Source organism: Pongo abelii, chromosome 7 (assembly GCF_028885655.2).
Source record: "Pongo abelii isolate AG06213 chromosome 7, NHGRI_mPonAbe1-v2.0_pri, whole genome shotgun sequence".
Classification (NCBI taxonomy): Eukaryota; Metazoa; Chordata; class Mammalia; order Primates; family Hominidae; genus Pongo; species Pongo abelii.
In genome coordinates, this window is record NC_071992.2 from 146,782,749 (window position 1) to 146,802,902 (window position 20,154).

General features: G+C 45.0%; 1 protein-coding gene across 12 annotated transcripts in view; it reads right to left on the minus strand.

The window, feature by feature from the left end:
• The window catches only part of ASAP1 (ArfGAP with SH3 domain, ankyrin repeat and PH domain 1), a 389,931-nt gene that overhangs the window by 349,598 nt on the left and 20,179 nt on the right, over positions 1–20,154 (minus strand). For 5 of the 12 annotated variants that reach the window (XM_063726810.1, XM_063726808.1, XM_063726813.1 and 2 more), the window contains exon 2: positions 16,930–17,026. The exons of the other annotated variants lie outside the window; for them this stretch is intronic. The gene's annotated coding sequence lies outside the window, so the exon portion shown is untranslated. The remainder of the gene's footprint in view (positions 1–16,929; positions 17,027–20,154) is intronic. 12 annotated transcript variants of the gene reach the window in all.

Here is a 20,154-nt window from a genome sequence, read left to right on the forward strand (position 1 = left end):
AGCTAATTTTTTGCATTTTTAGTAGAGACAGGGTTTCGCCATGTCGAGCAGGCTGGTCTTGAACTCCTGACCTCAGGTGATCCGCCCACTTTGGCCTCCCAAAGTGCTGGGATTACAGGTGTGAGCCTCCGTGCCCGACCCATAGGACATTTTCTTAGATCCTGGAACATGCTGCAGTTGTTCCACCACAGGTCCTTTGCCCATGCTGTTCTCTCGTCTGGAAGGCTTCCTCTCTCATCTTCAGTGCCTAGGTAACTCCTGTACTTCCTTAAATACTATATTCTCAGAGAAACTCTGCACCTTCAGATTAGATCGTGGAATTTATCTCAAGTTTTAATTATGTTTGAATGTGAAGATTGATTAATATCTGCTAATATTCTTCAATTATAAACCATGTAGATACAAAGATTGTGTTTGGATTTGTTTATTGGTGTACGTTGCAGCACCAACTCTACAATGCCCGGCACAACAATATTAATAAATATTTGTTGGATAAATGATCAAACCACTTCCTTCAAACTTAGATGCCAATAGCAATTGAATCTTCCTGAGCACTGAATCACAAATTTAAATTAGATGGGGGAACTGACAAGCTTATCTTAAAATGCATATGGAAATACAATGGACTCAGGAGAGCCAAAACAAACTTGAAAATGAAGAACAATGTTGGACTTACTTCTATTTCCTGACTTTGAAACCTACAAAGCTGAAGAAATCAGGACAGTGTGGTACTGGCATAAGGATAAGCATATGCTATCCTTCAGAATCAAAGATCATGATCTTCCTATAATATTGACCTCCAGAACCCAACTTTACTAAGCACATGCTTATGAAAAATAAGTATCTGTTACTTGCATACCTAGTCAACGCCTCTCCCAGCCTGCTTCTCAGTTTATTATTCTTTTGCTTTCCTTGCTTCACTCAAGTGGAGCAGCTGAGTTAGTATGGTAGACTGCATGTGTCTTCCCAGTTCACTTCCAACATGACTGTGAACTACACATTTCTGTCCTTTGTCATGGGACTTTGTAGTACTTCCCACTAGAGTGAATGGTGTTTACTTCCCTGTCTCACTGGATTTTGGACTGGATCACTGACTTGCTGTAGCCAATGGAATGTGGCTAGAAGTGACAGTGTGCTGTTCCCAAGTCTATTCCTCTTGCCCTCTTATGATGCACCACAAAAGGAATACGTCTCCATAGCCGCTGTCTGTTGCTGCCTTTTAGTCTGAACTCAGATCAAAGACATGTGGAGCAGATCTCAATCAACCACAAGTCCGGCATGAACCAGCCATGCAACTAGATCAGCCAAACCACACCATAGATCCTTGAGCATGAAGATATATATCTGCTGTCAAACAAGCCTCTGAAATCCTGAGGTTTTTGCTACTCAGCAAAAACTGCCTAATTCACATGGGAATATTAATTTATGAACACCGAATATCAATAAAGCCATGCACATAGACAGCACAAGTATGATCACCACTGACAGCTATTCTTGCAGAATTCCCACCTCCTTGGTGCCAACTGGACCCACACAACAATCCTGCAAGGGAGATACTGGGCCACATTTATAGATGAAAAAATCATAACTCACAAGATATGAAATAATGTGTCCAAGACAGTGTGTGGCAGAACTAAGATCCCGACCCGGGTGGTCTAAAAAACTCCAAGCCAGGCTTCCTCTGCATAAATTATAAAAGGGTCTTGCAGATGCTGTCCCATGAGTCTGTGATGCACCAACCTACCTCCACTCTTGTCCCATTCCTTCAGTGGGTCTTCATGAGAGGCTGCTGGGGTCGGGGGGAAGGCCACTGGGCCTAACATCAAAAGTTCCAGTCCCAACTCCACCCCTATGGAGAGCTTCACCCTTGTCAGTGAGCCTCCTTAGCCTTCAGGTTTATGAAATGAGGCCACTAATCCCAGCCTGGCCTACGTCACTAGACCATCGTGAACCTTCAGAGAGATGGAGTGTGAAAGAGCTGTGTGAGGTGTGACACCAAAGTCAGTTCACATTCTGCTGCCTTGACTCTGAACTCATTTGAAGTAGGTTAGCAGCTACGTCTATGTCCGTACCTCACCCACGGCACTTGGAGACCCATCTGATGCTCTAAGAATGATTTTTTATTCAAACAGAGATTATTTCTTTCCAGTTAAGAAAGTCATCCAGGTTCATCAGAAAAAATATTAAGGCATAAAATTAAAATCAATTATTATCCCAATACCTGAAGATAAATACTATTGCTATATTAAGGCCATTTCATTTCTGGGACTCGTCTTTTTGTTGTTGTTGTTGTTAAGGGTGAAACAAAGAATACATTTCAATTACCATAATTTTCTTAGAAGCAGGGAAATACCCTGTGCCAGGGACTGCTCCTGCTGCCTAAAGACAGAGCAAAGAACAAAACAAAAGAAAGTTCATGATCTTTAAGGACTAATATTCATTCATTCATTCATTCATTCATTATTTTTTAAATTCCATAAATATGGGTCACCCACTATGTACTGGGCACTGGTTGATGATGATGATAATGATGATGACAGCTTCCTTGCCAGATCCTGTACTCTAACAGTATGACTTATTAAAAGTTGGCCCCTAGAACAAACACATCTGGGTTAGAATCCAGATTATGAATCTTTGATGAGTTATTTATCGTTTCATACTTTAGTTCTCTCTTTTTTTTTTCTTTTTCTTTTTTTTTTTGAGACAGAGTCTCGCTGTGTCACCCAGGCTGGAGTGCTGGAGTGCAGTGGCGCAATCTCTGCTCACTGCAACCTCCGTCTCCCAGGTTCAAGCGATTCTCCTGCCTCAGCCTCCCAAGTAGCTGGGATTACAGGCATGTGCCACCATGCCCAGTTAATTTTTTGTATTTTTAGTAGGGACGGGGTTTCACCATGTTGGCCAGGATGATCTCAAACTCCTGACCTCAGGTGATCCACCTGCCTTGGCCTCCCAAAGTGCTAGGGTTACAGGCATGAGCCACTGTGCCTGGCCTAGTTCTCTCATCTTTAAAATTGGATTTCCTGTTCTGTGGAAGCTGTATTTAGAAAATTAGGGACTTAAAAGAAAAAGAAAATAGACCAAACTTATTTTTATGATGCTGTTCCCCTTAAGCTATCTGAAGCCCAACTTGTCTAGTCCGAGCCGAAATTCCACCTCTTCTAGGAAGCTGTCTCCAATTTTCCCAGCGCAACAATCTGTCTATTTCTGAACTCTTACAGCACAGCTAGTAACCATAAGGAAAGTACCTACCTCATGCAGTCATAGCAAGAATTAATAAGAGAACATGATTAAAGCACTAAGCAAAAAATGGTTGGCTCCCCCGTAACTGATGAATGCATGGGAGCTAGTTGTGGTGGTAGTGATATTACTGCCTCATTTAATCCCCATACCTATCCTGGAAGAAGCTGAAACTCAGACATTGAGGAACTTGTCCAAGGTTATTGCTTGGGCATCTCAGGCTCAATCCCACTAGGGGACCTTCTGAGAGACTGTGGAGAGCACACCTCAGAATTGCCCCGCCGAAGGGAAAGGAATCTGGGGCATTTACTTGCTACCTTCCATCCCTCACTGCCCAGACACAACCAGGGCATAGTCTCAGGCTGAGATGCAGGAAGCCCTCTGTGTGAACGAGCACTGTCTGCAGTGCCTTCCGGGGAGCACTCAAAGGTATGAGCAGAGGAGCGGCAGCATCTGTACATAGATGCTCAATAAATATCTGTCGAAGGAGTGAGCAAACAAAGTCTGTCAACCCCCACGGTCTTCTGTACAACCTCTCATTTCCCGCTGCCACCAGCGACAGAAAGATTTAAAGCACCTGCCTGCTAAAGTGAACCAGAATTCATTACCATCAAGCATCAGATTTGTTACCACCCACGTTTCTGCTTTTCCACTGAAATTCTGTTCTACGACTTACAGTTTGTTAGTCAGGACAGTAATTCCTGATGCCATGCAGGAATCGGGGACATAAATCACTTGGTACATAAACCCTTCTTTATTGCTATTCCTCAAATAGGTGTTTTTTATTCAACAGAAGTGACTCCACGAATGTTGGGATTTGTATCCTTTTATAGAGGATGTTATAAACTCTTGAGTCATCTGCAGCTGGCTACAGCTTGGACAATTTTTTCCCTATAATATCACACCAAGCACTTTTCCTATTTACTGATGTAATTCTTTCCTGTTCTGTGGAAGCTGTACTTAGAAAATCAGGGACCTAAAGAAAATAGACCAAATATATTTTTGTGATACTATTCCTCTTAAGCGATCAGAAGCCCAACTTGTCTAGTCCCAGTTGAAATTCCACCTCTTCCAGGAAGCTCTCTCAAACTTTCCCAGCCCAGCAATCTATCCACTTGTGAACTCTTACAGCACTGCTAATAACCATAGCAACCCCTTATTGTTGTTTTATGTGTCAACTTGACTGGGCTAAAGGATGCCCAGATAGCTGGTAAAACAGTATTTCTGGTTGTATCTGTGAGGGTGTTTCTGCAAGAGATTAGCATTTGAATCAGGAGACTGAGTAAGGAAGAGTACCCTTTCCAATGTGAGTGGGCATCATCCAATCCATTGAAAGCATAATATTAATAGAACAGAAAGTAGCAGGAAGGGTGAGTTTGCCCTCTGCTTGACCTGGGACATGCATGTTCTTTTCTGGACATTGGTGCTCCTGCTTCTCAGAACTTCAAACATAGACTGGGATTTACACTATCAGTTCCCCTGGTTTTTAGACCTTCAGGCTAGGACTGAATTACACCACTGGCTTTCCTGGTTGTCCAGCTTCCAGATGGCAGATCAGCCTCCATAATCAATTCCACTTATTATAAGGGTAAGCCAACTCCCTATAATAAATATCCCTTTACATATATCCTATAAATTCTGACCCTTTTACATATCAGACCCCATCCTAGGCACATTCATTAAATCCTACAAGGAACTTTGCAAGGAATTGTGATTGTCTGAATTTTAGATAAGGAAACTGAGGCTCACCAAAGTTATATAACATTTCCCAAGTCATACAGCTGGTTAGTGGTGGCAGATTCAGAACTCAAACTTGAAAGAGCTTGATTTCAAAGCTCAGAACTTTATCTGCTGTGCTAAGCAAAGCACTATGGATCATGACCAAACACACCCCATTTGGTATCATTTCCTGATTGTTCAAAAAGGTAAGTCAAATCTCCTCTCCTAGCTGGATGTGGTGGCTCATGCTTGTAATCCCAGCACTTTGGGAGGCCAAGGCGGGTAGATTACCTGAGGTCAGGAGTTCGACACCAGCCTGGCCAACATGGTGAAACCCCATCTCTACTAAAAATACAAAAATTAGCCAGGCATGGTGGCAGGCGCCTGTAGTCCCAGCTACTCGGGAGGCTGGGGCAGGAAAATAGCTTGAACCCAGTAGGCGGAGGTTACAGTGAGCCGAGATTGCGCCACTGCACTCCAGCCTGGGTGACAGAGTAAGACTGTGTCTCAAAAAAAAAAAAAAAAAAAAAAAACCAAAAAACTCCTCTCCTGTGGTGATTCTTGAATGCAAATGCTGAGACCATTTGAATTGGTCATGGGGATTTTGTACTAATAGCTAGGTCTTTCAGTTTCCATATCTGCTGGCAAGCAACAAGTCCTGCCTCCCTATCAACCCTGATCAGCCCTGATTTAGGCATCTGTAACCTCAGGCCAGGTAACTTTGGACTCCTGCTATTTTTCCTAATCCCTCTTCTCCCTGGCCAGCATGTATGTTTAAGATGGGCCCTTCTGCTAACTCTGTCTTCGCAGGATAATCCAATAGGCTATGGTTCAGAGAGATACAGAGGAGACCCTGCAGAAGCCCACCCCAAGAAGAAAGCCAAGAAGGGCTGAGGTATTCTCCCTGACAATGCCGAGGCTGCTGGACCTTAGCTTTGGCTCTGCCCCCAACCGCCTGCCTCATTTGTTGATTCAAATGATAACAATCAAAGATGGTTTGGGTCTTTCCTCTCCAAAGAAGAGGTCACTGTGAAGGACCCACAACCCAAAAGACCAGAACCACCGTCTTGCTGGATTATACACTCATGACAACTGTGACTGCATGTCTTATAGCCTACTCTGAGTATATTGCATGCACTGGGCCTGACAGTGAGGAGGGTGAGTTGAGTAACACAAGGTCATTGCCCATAGAGAACTCACAGTCTGGTGGGGCAGGGACAGGTATAGAAACAGACAGGATGAATGGTTGTCAGTGATACCATCTGGGTGTGAACACAATGTCATAGGACCTGCCTTCCAAACATCTCTTAAGTGCCTACTGCATATGCTATTTTCCACTGGCTACAGCTTCCCACAGTGAGAATTATCTGCTGGGAAAATGCATCTATTCATCCACTAATATACTGAAAAAAAATATTAAGCTAAATATCAAGGAAGTATTGGTTAGCAAACTAGACATGGTCTCTGCTTAAGGAATAAGACCTTCATCAAAAAACCTCACCGACAACAAGAAAAAGGGCACGTACTGGTACCATAGGACCTACCTACTATAAGTGATTAATAAATCCTCAGCATTTTAAAAAGTTACATCCTAAGAATTTTGTGACTCTTAAAATAAGTGAATGCCAGATAAACAGCCTCGGGACCCCAAGAAGAGAACAACGAAATAAACTTGAAAGTTCTCAAGTTTATTCTATACTCGGAGGCAGGCTAGGCTCACTCACTAGCCACGCAATCCACTCCTCATGCCAGCAGGAGCAGGCTCAACCCAGTCTGGGCCACCACAAATTACACATTTTCTTCAGGGTTCCCCTGGGAAGAAGCGCAAGTGTGGAATGTGAAATCCAAGGGAGCCTAGGGTCTGTTGTGCTGCCCATTGTGTGATCACATCTTTAAGGTCATTTCAAACAATCTTGAATTCACTCTCAGAGAGTATGCTGAGCGCAGAGCCATCTGGGCAGCTGCTCCCTCATGCTGCAGCCCAGGGCTGGGGGAATTTCCCAAGCACAGCAAAGAGGAAAGCCCTTGGAACAGAAAGACACATTCCAACACCGGCTCTCCCACCTAATTTCTGGCTGATCTTGAGTGATGAAAAATCACTTCTGGGAACCTGTGTCATCTTCTTTTTCTGTTTTTTGAGACAGAGTCTTGCTCTGTCGCCCAGGCTGGAGTGCAGCGACGTAATCTCTGCTCACTGCAACCTCTGTCCCCCAGGTTCAAGCAATTCTCCTGCCTCAGCCTCCCAAGTAGCTGGGATTACAGGCACACACCACCATGTCCAGCTAATTTTCGTATTTTGAGTAGAGATGGGGTTTCGCTATGTTGGCCGGGCTGGTCTCGAACTCCTGACCTCAGGTGATCTACCCGCCTTGGGCCCCCAAATTGCTGGGATTACAGGCATGAGCCACTGAGCCCAGCCCTGTGTCTTCTTCTGAAAAATGGAGATTTCTGCAGACTATGATGATGCCCACACACAATGCCTTGACTCTCACAGGTCACTACAGGCCAGGTGCATCTTACTGCAAGCAACACCTGCCACTCTGCCCCAAGAGCTTGCTCTCAGCCACCAAGGCACAGGCTCGGAGTGCCAGGAAATGAATGCTTCTAGCTGTGGCCTTCAGACAAGGATGAGTGGAAATCAGGAAACAATATCCCAGCTCCTTGCCCCTTGGTTCTGACAACCTGAGAGGTCCCCAGAGGAATGAAACCCTAGTTGCCTGCCTGATAACATGCTCTTCATTGGCTCCTTCTCTTCTCTGTCTCCCTTCCTCATTCCTCCACCTGTGTTTCCTTGGATCACCTCCCAAAGAAACTATGCATGCTCCAATATTTTCTCAGTGTTGGCTTCTTGGGGAAACCACCCTAAGACAGGGATGATGATACTTTTAACAGAGTGTTGTTAGGAGGAAAAAAAGGAAGTTGTATAAGTGTAGAAATGCCAGCATAAAGCAGGTGTACAATGAACGACTGCCAGTATTATGATAGCCCAAAACTAGAAATGACATCTGCAGCCCAGGGGCCTGACTCAGTGGCTTCCCAGCAAGGCCAGCATCATAGGCATGTTTCATGTGGCTGGAAATCCTGTTGGTGTCCACTGACCACTGTCCCAGTGACAGAGAGAATACAACCAAGGCCTGGAAGTCACCTTCCAGGAGCAGCACCCCAGTGTCCCAGCCTCCACCTTGTCCAAAGAAAACGGAACCAGGATGGAAAGGGGTCTGCATGGAAAGGGGTTTACTCCCTCGCAGGAAGCCCCCATTGCCCAGTGCTCACCAGGTACCACGCAGGCCCTGTATGGGTATCGGCTACATAGCCCCTTTCAATCACACTGAGTCTTCACCCAGCCCACAGCAGTGAGAGGTACAGCTAGGAATGTCATCCCACTTTACAGAGGAAACAACAGCCCTTACAGAATAAATAACAATTTTAATGGAATAAATAACAACAGGTCTGACAGAGTTTGGATCTGTGTCTCAGTGCAAATTTCATACTGAATTATAATCCCCAGTATTGGAGGTGGGGCCTGGTGGGAGGTAACTGGATCATGGAGGTAGATTTCTCATTAATGATTAGCACCATCCCCTTGTTGCTGTCCTTGCCACAGTGAGTGAGTGACTTTCCGTGAGATGTGTCGTTTAAAACTGTGTGGTGCCTTGCTCTCTCTCTTGCTCCTGCTTGGGCCATGTGACGTGCCTGTTCCCCCTTCACCTTCTACCATGATTGTAAGTTTTTTGAGGCTCCCCAGAAGCCGAGCAGATGCCAGCATCATGCTTCCTGTACAGCCTGCAGAGCCATGAGCCAATTAAACCTCTTTTCTTTATAAATTACCCAGTCTCCAATATTTCTTTATGACAATGCAAGAATGACCTAATATGAGTCTAGCAGAATACATAACAATTTCTTTTTTTTTTTGAAATGGAGTCTTGCTTTGTCACCCAGGCTAGAGTGCAGTGGTGTGATCCTGGCTCACTGCAACCTCCACGTCCTGGGTTCAAGTGATTCTCCTGCCTCAGCCTCCTGAGTAGCTGGGATTACAGGCACATGCCACTACACCCGGCTAATTTTTGTATTTTTAATAGAGATGAGGTTTCACATGTTGGCCAGGCTGGTCTCAAACTCCTGACCTTAGGTGATCCACCCACCTCGGCCTCCCAAAGTGTGAGGATTACAGGCGTGAGCCACCGTGCCCAGCCACAATTTTTAAAAATAACAAAGCTAGCATATATTGCATAGTTATTACGTGTATCTGACACTAACTACACAAGCAATAACTTCTTTAACCTTCATAACAAACCTAGGCGACAGGTATTGCTGTTTGATTTTACAGAGAAGGAAACTGAGGCAAATACAGGATGAGTATCTTGCCAGAGTTTTTACAGCTAATAAATGGAACCTAGATCTGTCTGATTACAAAGACTTATCTTTCCTTTAAATCTCACCAGCCTTTCAGAGCAGGGCCAGCCTCAGGAGAGGTCTCTGCTGCATGTATTTCCCTTCTAGTTTTAGAACTAAAAAAAGATCTTTAACACACTAACAAGACCAGCCTCGCTCGAGCTCATTCCTAACACTTAGGAGAAGGGCCAATTAACATCAACCCCACTTGACCACACTCTTTGTAATTACCTTATTTCCTCCATTTTATGATGACCACATTTTCACATTTTAGCATTTCTGAAACAGGACGTGTCTCCTATCAATAAAATATAACGTGGCAGAACTATTTTCTCTCTCAACACTGCTATGATATCAATAATGCATCTTGAAATCAAAGACATCTCAGAATCAAAGGAAATAAAGTATATCTAAGAAATGTTCAAATCTCATCAAGATAAAGCCCAGATCAGGCCTTGGAAGACTGTAAGTTTGAAAAATGAGGAGCCTGAATCATCTCCTTCAGACCTCTCCAAAAATCCATCAAAGCATATCTGTGCCTGCATAGAGTCTCACCCCACACAGCAGCCCACTACCATCTATCTGCAGCTCTGAAATCTCACAGAATCCCTATATATCTGCATTTTTAATTAAAAAAAGGAGATCAGTTCCTCACTTGTCAGTCCACAGATAACATCTAATGAGTGCCGATTATGTTGTAAAAATATGAAATATATATTTGACTGCATCTTCTATTTTGCCAGATTCATTCATTCGTTCATTCATTCATTTATGTGACACTCCAACAGTTGCCTATGAGGAGCCCACCCAAGTGGGGCACTTTCCTCTGCTGTAAGGCAGACAGGTGAATCGATGATTGCTGGTACCTGCAAGAATAGAAGTTGCTATAAAGTAGAGAAAATAATGCAGAGGACTGGATAGTGAGTGGCTTCATGGGGGACATAGTAGCAGCTTCTGGTTTTGAGGATAAACAGGAGGACACCAGACAGAAAGGTAGAAAGAGGGAATTCTGAATGGACAGAACAGTAAGTTCAAAGGCACAGTCTTAGAAAGACCTTTCATTGGACGAATGTTTGCTGACCCATCTGCCATGTCCAAGGCACAATGACGATACTTCCAGAATTTTAAGATAATAAATGTGTGTTGTTTCAAGTCATTAAGTCTGTGCTTCCATCTAAAACCTTGTTACCACCCATACAAATAGGCAGATTTGCATTTGGAAGGTTCTTGACCTGAAAGGTGCAGAGAAGCAGAAGGAAAAAGTCAGGGTTTCAGAATCAAGGGGCAAGAGTTTGAGAGTCCTGGCTCTTCCCTCTACCAGCCTTGGGCAAGCCACCTTACCTCTGTGAACCTCAGTTTTCTCATCTGTAAAACTGGCATAATAATATTAAACTCCGGTGCCTGCTGTGAATCAGGCCTTGTGATTTCCATCCAGAAATACACACATAACTGATGCTTCTCTTGGCCAATTATTCGGCCCTCTAGTCTCAAAATATTGCAAATGTATCAGCCAAAGTACATGATCTATTTAACAGTGAAATTTTTTCTTTCTTGATATACATCAGAATGTCTTATTTATGAGGGTGGGACTATTGTTTGTTCACTTCTATAACTCTTTTTTTTTTTTTTTTTGGAGGCAGGGTCTTCCTCTGTTGCCCAGGTAGGAGTGCAGTGGCAAGATCTTGGTCCACTGCAACCTCACCTCCCGGGTTCAAGCAATTTTCCTGCCTCAGCCTCCTAAGTAGCCAGGATTATGGGCATACGCCACCACAGCCCAGCTAATTTTTGTATTTTTAGTAGAGACAGGGTTTCACCATATTGGTCAGGCTGGTCACGAACTCCTGACCTCAGGCGATCCCCCCATCTTGGCCTCCCAAAGTTCTGGGATTACAGGTGTGAGCCACCGTGCCCGGCACACTTCCATAACTCTTAAAATGCCTAGTGCACAGCAGGTGCTAAATAAATTATCTGTTGATGAATACATTAACAGAATTAGATAAAAACAAATAAGGGAAGCATCAGGAAGACTTATATATGCATTGTCAAAATGGGAAACTGGGGATGCCTTTTAAACTATAGAGAAATTCAGGCTGAGGCAGAAGGATAGCTTGAAGCCAGGAGTTCAAGACCAGCCTAGGCAATATAGTGAGACTTTATCTCTAAAAAAATTTAAAAACTAGTGGTGTGTGGTGGTGTACACCTATAGTCCCAGCTACTCTGGAGGCTGAAGCAGGGGGATCACTTGAGCCCTGGAGATTGAGGCTACAATGACCTATGACTGCCACTGCACTCCAGCCTGGGCAACACAGCAAGACTCTGTCTCTTAAAAAAACAAAACAAGACAAAACAAAACAGCCAGGTGTGGTGGCTCACGCCTGTAATCCCAGCACTTTGGGAGGCCGAGGCTGGTGGATCACCTGAGGTCAGGAGTTCAAGACCAGCCTGGCCAACATGGTGAAACCCCATTTCTACAAAAAATACAAAAATTAGCCGGGCATGGTGGCGGGTGCCTGTAATCCCACCTACTCGGGAGGCTTAGGCAGGAGAATCGCTTGAACCCAGGAGGCGGAGGTTGCAGTGAGCCAAGATCACACTCCAGCCTGGGCAACAAGAGCAAAACTCCATCTCGAAAAAAAAAAAAAAAAAAATACTATAGGAAAATATTCATGCAACCTAAAACTGGCCCTTCCACTGGAAGTCCTAGAACAAATTACATTTCAGCCAACCCTGACAAAGTCCTGTGACCAGGGAACACCACTGTTCCAGTCCTCAAACATCTTTCTGAAAATCCATCTCCATTTCTTAGAAATTTTACTGCCTGTAAACTTAGGAGGATCAGCCAATATCCACAAGACTCCTTTTCAAAATGAAGTTTCCCCAGAGTCTAGACTCTCTTTTTAATGAGCTTTTAAATATTTTCTATTTCAACAGCTGTTTGTCTCCCAGGCGCAGTGGGCCACACCTGGACAGGATGCTAAGCCTGGATGCAGCTGACTCACCACAGGCCCGACGCCACTCCCCGCCCCACTGTGTCGCCGACTCCAGAGGACAAGCCACTGATTTCAGGGCGCCCATTAGAATGGAAGGCCCTTGAAAAATCCCCAAGCAGGCAAAAGAACATTGTCAGCAAAGCAACCCCACACTCCGTCTCTTCCTCCTCTCCAGAGAAAACTTCAGGGAAACAAGACGCTGCAGCTAGCACAGTGCCTGGCCTAGTAAATGTTTGTTGAATGAATTAATTAATGAATGCCTAAACAAACACCCTCATGCCAAGACTTTCTGGGCACACACGGTCATTTCCCATCAGAGTCAGTTCCCAGCTGCCGACCAGTCAACAACATCTAATCAGAGCCATGGATGTCCTGCAAGTCACTCGCTTTGCAACTATCTCCAAAATAGGTTATCCCGACTGTCATCTTCTGGGGGCTGCTGTAAACTAGATAAACTAGATAAACTAGATTTCTCTTAGAAATCAATCAAGGCTTCCCACCTTTCCGAACCCCATCTCCCCTGAATGACAGAGAACTACAAGGAACTAGTCTGAGGCAGAATGCATTAGTGCCCCAAAAGGGGCAGGAGATTTGGCTCAGCTACCTGCTTAGGCTACCACCTAATGGAAAGTCCATTGGCTCCTCGGAGACTCTGATGCCACAGTGGTAAAACAGAAATCATAATGCCCACATCCCACAACCACTGTGGGAAAGAGCATCGGACTTCCCATTCTGGTATCACGGCAGCCTGAGCTAATGGGGCAACCTTCCCTCTTCTGTTATAAACACATCAAATCTTGAATAACTATGACCCAAGTGGGATAATACATAGCCAAATGGAAGAAATAAAGGCCATAGCTCCCAGTACACACATCTGTGTACATTTGCATACACACATATGGACACGCAGAAATGCAACCCATGTACAACTGCATGCACACATACACACATGCAAAAGTGCAACCCATGTACAACTGCACACATAAACACAGAAGTGCAACCCACGTACAACTGCACACAGAAATACAACCCACGTACAACTGCACACACACAGAAAACAACCCACGTACAACTGCACACATACAGACAGACAGATATACAACCCATGTCCAACTGCATGCACACATACACACATACAGAAATGCAATGGAATGTGTGCCGCAGCAGCAGGGCTGTTCCCTCTGGGCCCATGGAAAGGATGCTGGGCGGTTCCCAGATGCCCTTCCAGGGGCCCTTCCAAAGAAAGGACTTCATGTGCTGGGTCGGGACATTCCATTGTCAGCCCGTTTCCTCTGTGGAAGCAGTTTTCTTGGCTCGCTCTGACACAAGTGATACAGGCGGAAAGAGCAGTCCCTTCTCACGGTCCAGAGATTGTTGTGAAAAGGGGTCAGGCTGGAGGGTCTGAGTTTGCAGAACCCATACCTAGACATGCTTCATGAGACAGAAAACCCTGAAGTCCTGGCTTCAGGGGGAAAAAAAAAAAAAAGGAGAGGGAAATGCATGGGCTGACAAAACTGACAAGTCCAGGAAGGATGGAAATTCAGGCCTGGCTAGATTCAAGGGCTCAGAGGATGTGGTCAGGGAGAGGTTAGTGTTCATCTGTTGGCTCTGCATTTCTGTTCAGGGGAAGGATGGCATTTTCAGGCAGGCTTTCACCAAAGGGGCCACTGGCTTTCAGGTTTACATCCAGACACAATTCAGCAATCTCTGCAGGAATTGCTGTGTTGGTGGTTCTAATAAAAGTCTCAGGATTGACTCTGACTGTTCATCCATCCTTGAACTAATTTCTGTGGCCGGGGGCTGGAACACTCACTAGACTAGCCAGGTACTGCTTTTGTGCCCAGATGGACACGGGGAGCGGGTCAGCTCCATAGGAGACCCACAGACCAAGGGAGGGGAGGAGAACTTGCCCCAAGGCCACAAGGACAGAAGAGAGAGGAGAGGAAAGGAGATGGTGTAAAACATAATTTTTATTAGAGAATTAAGTAGCAATCAACTTCAGCCTTAAATAAAAAAAAGAGAATAGGAGCGTAAATCTTTCTTTAATGTTTTTCTTCCAACAGCTTTCTTGACTTATAATTCACACACAATTCATCACAATTTAAAGTATACAATTCAGGCCCAGCGTGGTGGCTCACACCTGTAATCCCAGCACTTTGGGAGACCGAGGCGGGTGGATCATGAGGTCAGGAGTTTGAGACCAGCCTGACCAACATGGTGAAACCTCGTCTCTACTAAAAATACAAAAATTAGCCGGGCGTGGTGGCACGAGGCTGTAATCCCAGCTACTCGGGAGGCTGAGGCAGGAGGATCACTTGAACTCAGGAGGCGGAGGTTGCAGTGAGCCGAGATAGCGCCACTGCACTCCGGCCTGGGTGACCTCTGTCTCAAAATAAATAAATAAATAAATAAAATAAAGTATACAATTCAATGGTTTTTAGCATAATTCACAGAACTGTGCAACCATCACCACAATCCATCTTCATCACCTCAAAATGAAACCCCGAACCCATAAGCAGTCACTCCCCATTCCACCCTCTACACACCCCCGGCAAAAATAACAATATAACCTCTGTTTATATAGCTTTGCCTATTTGGATAGAATCATACAATAGGTGCCAAAAAAACATAGGAGTGGTTTCTTTTTTAAAATTATTCTTTTGTGGCAAAATCTACAAAAAGATCTCCTTCCCTAAACTCCTAGTCGAACTCTGCCCTTGTGGCTCTGATGGAGTGAAGTCTCAATCCCTGGAATCACTGCTGTGGAAGGGGCTTCAGTTCATCCCTTCAGCGACATGGGCCACGGGAATGAGAGGCTTAGGAGACCCTCCCTAAGAGGCCTGGGAAAAGGCAGAAGCTGGAAATGGTGCTGTCCAGCAGGCCTGAGCCCAACATGCCACATCAGGCCCTGCAGCCAGGGCAGGGACCCTTCCTGGAGGCCTGGGTCCCGCACGCATTGTCTCACCCCAGCAGGTGCGTGGTGGAGCAGAAAAAAACCCAGGCTTTAGTCAAACAGATGGTCCAAGGACTCCCCAAGGACACGGCACTGTGGGTTTTCTGCCCAGCATCGCTCCTCATTCCTGATTTCAACTGGGATCTCCCTTTCCATGAAGAACATGTGCCTACAGTCCCAGGTGTGGGCCTCACTGGCTTAAAACCATCCCCATCGTCTGCATTAATTAGTTTAGAAGGAATATGTAACCCAACTGGGGTCAATAAGACATGAGGCTGGAGGTTTCTGAGAAAGCTCTTTCTCTTTTGCCCAGAAGTTTTTGAAATGGTGTTTTCTCCCTTCTTTTGGATGTTATAAGAAAGATGTGAAGCTAAAAATGGCTGCAGCCGATCTCACTACCAGTCTTGGGGAGATGCCCAAAGAACTACAGGAAAAGGAAGCTGTGCTGCCACTGTGCCAGTCCCTCTCCACTGGTCCTCCCTTTTTCGTCCTACTCTGCACCCCAAATTGACCTCAGGGATAGTGCAAGGGCTTGCTCCTCCTCTGCTACAGGACGGTTTTAGCAATAGGGAGCCCCAGCAGAAGACATGAGGGAGGGAGAGGGAGGCTGAGGCATCCGATCTCTTCCCTGGGGCTCCCTCTCTAGGGGTCACTGTGAAATGGCTGCTGGCCTCAATCCAAGTTTCAGCTCTGGCCAGGGATCCTTTGCACAGCCCTCACTGTCTCCAGCTTCCAGTAACTCTTCCTCCTTGCTCCTCAAAACTAGGCACACACAGGAGCCTCGGGGCTTTGCTATCCCTGGAGCTTCCCTATACCTGCCTGCACCACCACCTTCTTCTTCTTCTTTTTTTTTTTTTTTAATAGAGATGGGGTGGGGGGTGGGGGTCTTGCTATGTTTACCAGGCTGGTCTCGAACTCCTGGTCTCAAGCAATCCTCCCATCTCTGCTCTGCAAAGTGCTGAGATTACAGGTGTGAGCCACCGCGCCCAGCCAACCTGCCTACACCTACTTAAAGATCCCTTTATGTGGCCAAAAACAGGTGAGAAGATGCTTAAAGGCTTTAGACATTAGGGAAATGCAAATCAAAACCACAGTAAGATAAAACCTCACACCCACTAGGTTGGCCATAATGAAATACACACACACACACACACACACACACACAAAATAGCAATAGCAAGTCTTGGCGAGGATGTAGAGAAACTGGAACCCTCATACATTGCTGGTGGGAGTGCAAAATGGTTCAGCTGCTTTGGAAAAGTCAAAACATGGGTTATCAGATGACCCGGCACCTCCACTCCTAGCCATATACCTAGAAGAAGTGAAAATGTACATTCAAATGAATGTTCATAGCAGCACTATTCACGGCCAGGAGGTGGAAACAACCCAAAATCTATCAGCCAAGGAATGGAATGGATAAACCAAGTGTGGCAGAGCCATACAATGCAATTATTCAGCCATAAATATAAATGAAGTACTGCGGCCGGGTGTGGTGGCTCACACCTGTAATCCCAGCACTGTGGGAGGCCAAGGCAGACGGATCACCTGAGGTCAGGAGTTCGAGATCAGCCTGGCCAACATGGGGAAACCCCATCTCTACTAAAAATACAAAAATTAGCCAGGCATAGTGGCACGCACCTGTAATCCCACTACTTGGGAGGCTGAGGCAGGAGAATCACTTGAACTCGGGAGGCAGAGGTTGCAGTGAGCCAAGATCACGCCATTGCACTCCAGCCTGGGCAAAAAGAGCAAAACTCCAACTCAAAATAAAAAAAAAAAAAAAGTTACTTCATTCATTCCTCTTAACACAAAATTATGAGTCTTCCCTCATTGGCAATAATAATACCTACTTGGTAGAATGGGTATTGGGCTCAAATGAGGAACATACAGTGTAGCCACTAAGCAGGCAGGCTCTGTCACCAGCTTGTTGGACCCGAATCTCAGCTCCATGCCTTACTAGCTGTGTGACCTTGGGCAAATTACTTCAAGCTTGCTTGTCCTCTGCCTCTCTTCTCCCCTCCTACCAGCAACAGTCTTAGTGTTCTGCATACACTGGGTGCATAATAAAAAAAAAAAAATCACAGTGTCTAGAGTTGGGAGGGACATTGGATCTCTCCAGACTAGGGGTTGGCAAATTATAGCCCTCGTCACAAATATCACTTTATCAGGATTTTTGCTTCTCCAGGCCAAACATTCCCCATCCCTTCAACCAAGCCTCAGAGGACAAGATGTTGAGCCCCACTCACCATCTGTGGCAGCACTGCTAGTTCACCAAAACTGTTTTCTCTTCCTCCTGGGTGCATGGCTAGACTACATTTCCCAGACTCCCTTGCAGGTGGGTGTGACCATGTGTCAGAGTTCTAGCCAAGGAACGAGATAGAAATGTTGCATGCCATTTTTCAGGCCAAGGTTTTTAAGAAGTGGGTGTGCTTTCTCCAAGCTCCTTCCCCCTTCTGCCAGTGGAAGCTGACGGCAACAAAGCTCCAGGGGGCAGCAGGGCCACAGAATGTAGCAGAGGCCTAGGTCTATGAGGCATCACACGGATGAGAGCCTCCCACCAAACTAGAAATACACATTTTGGGCTTTTACACGAAGAAGGAAAAAAATTTCTTGTGTTTCAGCCAATAAACATCGTGGGGACTATTTGTTATTGCAGCTATTATCACTATATTACTAACTAATACACTATCCCAGTCTCCTTAATATGTGTCTACTGAATTGAATTACAGAAGGTTTCATTAATTCATCTAAAAAAGGCTTCACCTGAATACCTACTATGTGAGAAATCCTGTGAGTTCCAAATAAACATAATATAAGAATGTCTGCTCTCAGAAAGCCACAAAATAGCGGGGGAGACAGAGGTACGAACAAAACAGACACTGAAATGTACAAGGTAGAGGGGGTGGGCACAAACAAGAAGGTGGTCAACTCTACCGGGAATCAGCCTGGTCAGGAACGGCCTCCTGGAAGAGGGGAATATTCCAGCTCAGGATAAGGAGCTCATCATGTAGACAAACCTTACAGGCCTTCAGAGACCAACCTGAGCCACAGTGTGGAGGCCTGAGGGGGATGGGCACATCTTCAACAACAGCTGCAGGTGGAGGAAGGGGAGGAAAGGGAAGAATGGGGCGTGGAGGTGAAGCTGATGAGGACTGTGGAGCCAGACCATCACAGGCACCCGGTGAGGGTCCAGGAGCATATAAACTGTGACTACAGAGAAACACTGATTTAATCTAATCTAGCCCTTTCCAGATGAGACCTGACTTTCTAATTCCTTGATAGAAAAGTAAATTCCCAGGCTTGGATCACCCACGCTTCCTGGCTCCTGCTTCCTGGGCTGTGCTTGTCTCTTACACAGTGTACTTCTCACTTGCCTCGGCTTCTTTACGGTTCCTCCTAAGCTGTCTCTGTCAAGATTCTATTGTCCTTAGAAATCTAATAATCTATACCCTTCCTTCCCTGTGCTCCCAAAACTCTCTCCCATGGGTCAGCCTCTTGGAGGGAATTCACACTCCTTGAAGTAGGCCTGGAGATTAACGATCATCTTGACAAATCTTGGTTCATTTCCCATAAAGGGGACAGGAGCCAGGGGAAGAGCAAGAGGCTTGGTCCTGGGTTCATAGCAAGTTCTGTGTTCAAATCTCCACTGTCATTTGTGAATTCTGGGACTTGGAGCAAGCCAGTAAGCAGGCTGAAGCCTCAGTTTCCTCCACTGCTGCCTTCTATTATTCTTAACATGGAATGATAAAGATGGATCCGGAAACAACCTCAAATATCCATCTGCTTCACCTCCAACGCTTTAAAGAATAGGAAATTGAGGCCCTCAGAGGTTAAGCAGCCTGAGGTCACAGTTGACGGCAAAGTCAGGTCTAGAATCCAAGTCTATGTATAAGCACAGTACCAAGTAATAGAACTAAATTGCGCCAACTGGCTTCGGTCACTTTACAACAACTATTACAATCCATATTTATACCTTTTTTTTTTTTTTGAGACAGAGTCTCGCTCTGTCACCCAGGCTGGAGTGCAGTGGCTCAATCTCGGCTCACTGCAACCTCCAGCTCCCAAGTTCAAACGATTCTCCTGCATCTGCCACCTGAGTAGCTGGGAAATATGTTCAACTTTAGCATTAAATTTAAAAATGCAAATAAAGAACATTTATCTTTAGTCCATCAGTTATGCAAAAATTAACATAATTGATAATGCCTGGGGCAGGCAAGAAATGTATACTTGCAAAATTGCTCATAGAAATACAGATTGGTAAACCTTTCTGGAGGGTGGCTTGGTAATATGTACAACACTTGAGAATGTGCCTACCCTTTGTCCCTGAAATTCCACCTCTGGGAATTTGTCAAAAGTAAGTATTTGGACAAGTATGTACATGCAAAAACTAGAAACAACCTAAATGTCCATTAAAAAAGAACCAGTCAAATAAATTATGATCTATCCATGGCCAGCAAAAATGATCATGTAAATCTATATTTATTCAACATGGAAGGAGAGTCCCTATATATTAAATGAAGGAATAAGTTGAAAAGAATGTGTAAGATGCCACTGTTTGCAAAAACTATGTGTCTGTGAGTATATCAGCATAGATAGACAAAAGTGGTTATCTCTCATTGGCTGGATAATTATGGATGATCATTATTTGCCTCTTTATCTTTTATTGTTCTTTCTGAATTTTCTGTTATGAGTGTTTATTATGTTTACATTTGGGGGAAAAAAAGGAATTGTGCAGAAAGTAGATTAAAGGTTATCTAGGGCTGGGGGAGGAGAATTGGGAAAATGGGGGGTGACTGCTAATGGGTATGGATGGAGTTTTTTTTGAAGGGGGGGTCATGAAAATGCTCTAAAATGGACTGCAGC